General features: G+C 57.8%; 1 long non-coding RNA gene across 1 annotated transcript; it reads right to left on the minus strand.

Moving 5' to 3' along the window:
• Window positions 1-481: 481 nt before the first annotated feature.
• On the minus strand, window positions 482-2278 carry LOC139829141 (uncharacterized). Its single transcript, XR_011741444.1, has 3 exons — window positions 2191-2278; window positions 1015-1074; window positions 482-581 (listed from the first exon to the last, which is right to left on the minus strand). It is a non-coding gene; the product is annotated as an uncharacterized lncRNA (long non-coding RNA).
• Between the last annotated feature and the right edge of the window lie 383 nt (window positions 2279-2661).

Below are 2661 nucleotides of genomic sequence, written 5' to 3' on the forward strand. Positions count from 1 at the left end.
AGGACGGTCCCGAGGACGACAGGTGGGATGCAGCCTGTGGGCTGTTGCCCGGCTCCTGCAGAGCCACTTGCTCGTCCCCCCCAGCCCCGATGCCCACGCTGGGGGAAGGCTGGCCCGGGGACAGCACACTGGCTGTAGCCCTCAGACGGGCAGGGCTGTAGCCCTCGGATGTCCTCGTTCCCCAAGAGGCAAAGTTCCTAAATTCCGGGCCACGGGCCGTGGTGCTAGGTGAGCAAGCTCTACCCGCGTCCAGAGACATCTCAGAGCGTCTCTCTGGCACGCTGCTGGCAATAACCTCCACACACCAGAGCTGACCCTTGTCCTCAGAGAGCCGCTCCTGCCTTCTTTGACAACCCTTCTCTGCACCAACACTCCCAGGTTTGACTGCTGCTAAGATGTGCAAGAGCTGGGGTAGAGCCCACAGGCACACAGTCATTGTGACTGGTGACACCAGGTGACCACGGGACAGCAATTACCTGGCATGCCAGTTGCTGCCATTGTCTCCCTTTCTTCATCTGAGACTGGCGCTGTGTGACTGCTTGCCCTTGGAAAGGTCTTCTGCTCAGTCTCATGGTCAGTCTCTTTAGAGAGAAAGCGGGACAGTTTCATGAGCAGTAACTTCCTCATCAGGAACACAGCAGCTTCAGGAGGCAGTACTCTCCAAACACAGTAATAAAGCTTAGAAAAAAAGCTTGGGCTTTTGGGGGTGCTGGGACCTGGCAGCTTCCAAACTGCTGTCTCCAGGCCATGAGCAACACCCCTCACGGAGCAGATGGACAAATGTGGGGCCTCTCAGGGCCTTCTGGCCAGGAGACCCCTCACACACACTCAAGGAAGCCCACACTGAACTGGAAGCACGGGGCACCAGAGGAAAAAATGATCATTCACACTTCTCGTAGAGAAGAGCCTGCTGGCTATTGCAAGGCGCAATTATTCCAACAAAATCTTAACAAATAACAAACCAAATATTAACAAATGCAAAAGGCCAGGAACCAAGGAAGACTGAACACTTACCCCTGGGATTCCCCGCAGGCTCAGGAACATGATTCCCTTCAATGTCTTCACCACCATGAACTGCAAGAACCAAACAGGGAATCAAACACACATAAGGAGTTTCCAGGCCATGTTGTCATCTACTTCTTAGTCACCTGTGCTGACTGTAAAGGGGGTGGGGTGATTACACAGGAGACATACAAAGGTGTAGGTTCCTACAGCTAAAAGGAGACACGGGTGACCTTTTTGCTGAGACCAAGCAGCTCCTCCGGTAAAGAAATAGTCATTACTTATCTGTGCAACAGCCCCAAGGCACAAAAAGGTCTTGCAAGTCCTTAAGAGGATGTTTGGTAAAATTATACATGAATAACCTCTGAAAACAGAAGTGTTTACTCCCTCAAGCAGACAGGCATTGACAACCTCCCTCTGGGATGCCCCTGAGGCTCATAATCAGGATCTAGCTGAGCAGCTCGATAAGCGCCGCCAGCGCCATAGCCTGGAATCAAGCACAGCTCAGAGAAGTTCCCACACTACCACAGGAAGGACCAAACTGGAAGCAAAAGCCACTGTCCCTGCTTCTGGTGGACAAGACCCTGGGAAAGGCTGCACCTGGGAAAAGCTACCCCTGCATGTTCCTGCAGGCTGGGGACCTGCGGCTCATGCGAGGGGAGCAGGGCTGCAGGACGAGAGCACAAACATCCCTGTTCTCCCGAGCGCACATTTTCTGAGCACGCCCCTCCAGACTGGGGGCTGAAAGCCACGGTGCAGCCGGGGAGCGGCAGAGCCACAGCCCTGGGCACGGCTGCAACCAGCCCGGGGACAAACGCTGCCAGGGGCTGCCACCCGGCTCCTGTGGCACCGCTCCCTCGCCAGCCCAGCCCAGCGTCCATCCTGGGGACAGGCTGCCCTGGGACAGGGCACTGTGGCACGGGGCTGGGCGGCAGGGGGAACCTCAGGGGGACCCAGATTTCTCACCCTGCACCGGCACTCCCAGCCCCCTGCTTGCCCAGAAAATGCCCCTGAAGCAACCGCAGTCCCTCTACACGGCCCCACGTGGTGCCTGCCCCAATGCCCGTACTGTGGTGCTGCTCGCTTTGCCCTGCCCGGCTCAGGCCGGCTGCTCAACCGGCCCCAGCCCTGGCCCCACTGCTGCCCTGCTGAGCTGCTCGGGGCTGAACGCTGGCCCTTACTGCCCACCTGCTCTTTGTGCTCGTCTCAGAGCCGCCTGGGCGTCCCGGGCTTGAAGGGACACCAGAAGCAGGAGGAGGAGGACCCTGGCCCCCCACGATCCCAGCATGATGCTGCTGCCGCTGTTGCCGCCGCTGCTGCTACTGCTGCTGCCGCTCCTGCTGCCGCTGCTGCTGCCGCCACTGCTGATGATGCCGCTGCTGCTGCTGCCGCTGCCGCTGCTGCTAAGACAATGCCTGCAGCAGTGTGGGACAGCACGTCACAGCACGTCACAGCACGTCACAGCACATAACAGCACATAACAGCACATCACATCACTGTGGGGCTGTGACCTCACAACCGCGTTGGGCCACACCCTCCTACAGGTTCCCCAACCTACACCCGTTGCCAGGGAATTACCGAATCTAAACAGGATTGCATGTCCCTGTTCTACACGAGGGTGGAAGGAAAGAAGTGGAGAAGCGTGGAACTATTCTGGGA

The sequence above is a fragment of the Patagioenas fasciata genome, chromosome 15 (genome assembly GCF_037038585.1).
Source record: "Patagioenas fasciata isolate bPatFas1 chromosome 15, bPatFas1.hap1, whole genome shotgun sequence".
Lineage (NCBI taxonomy): Eukaryota > Metazoa > Chordata > Aves > Columbiformes > Columbidae > Patagioenas > Patagioenas fasciata.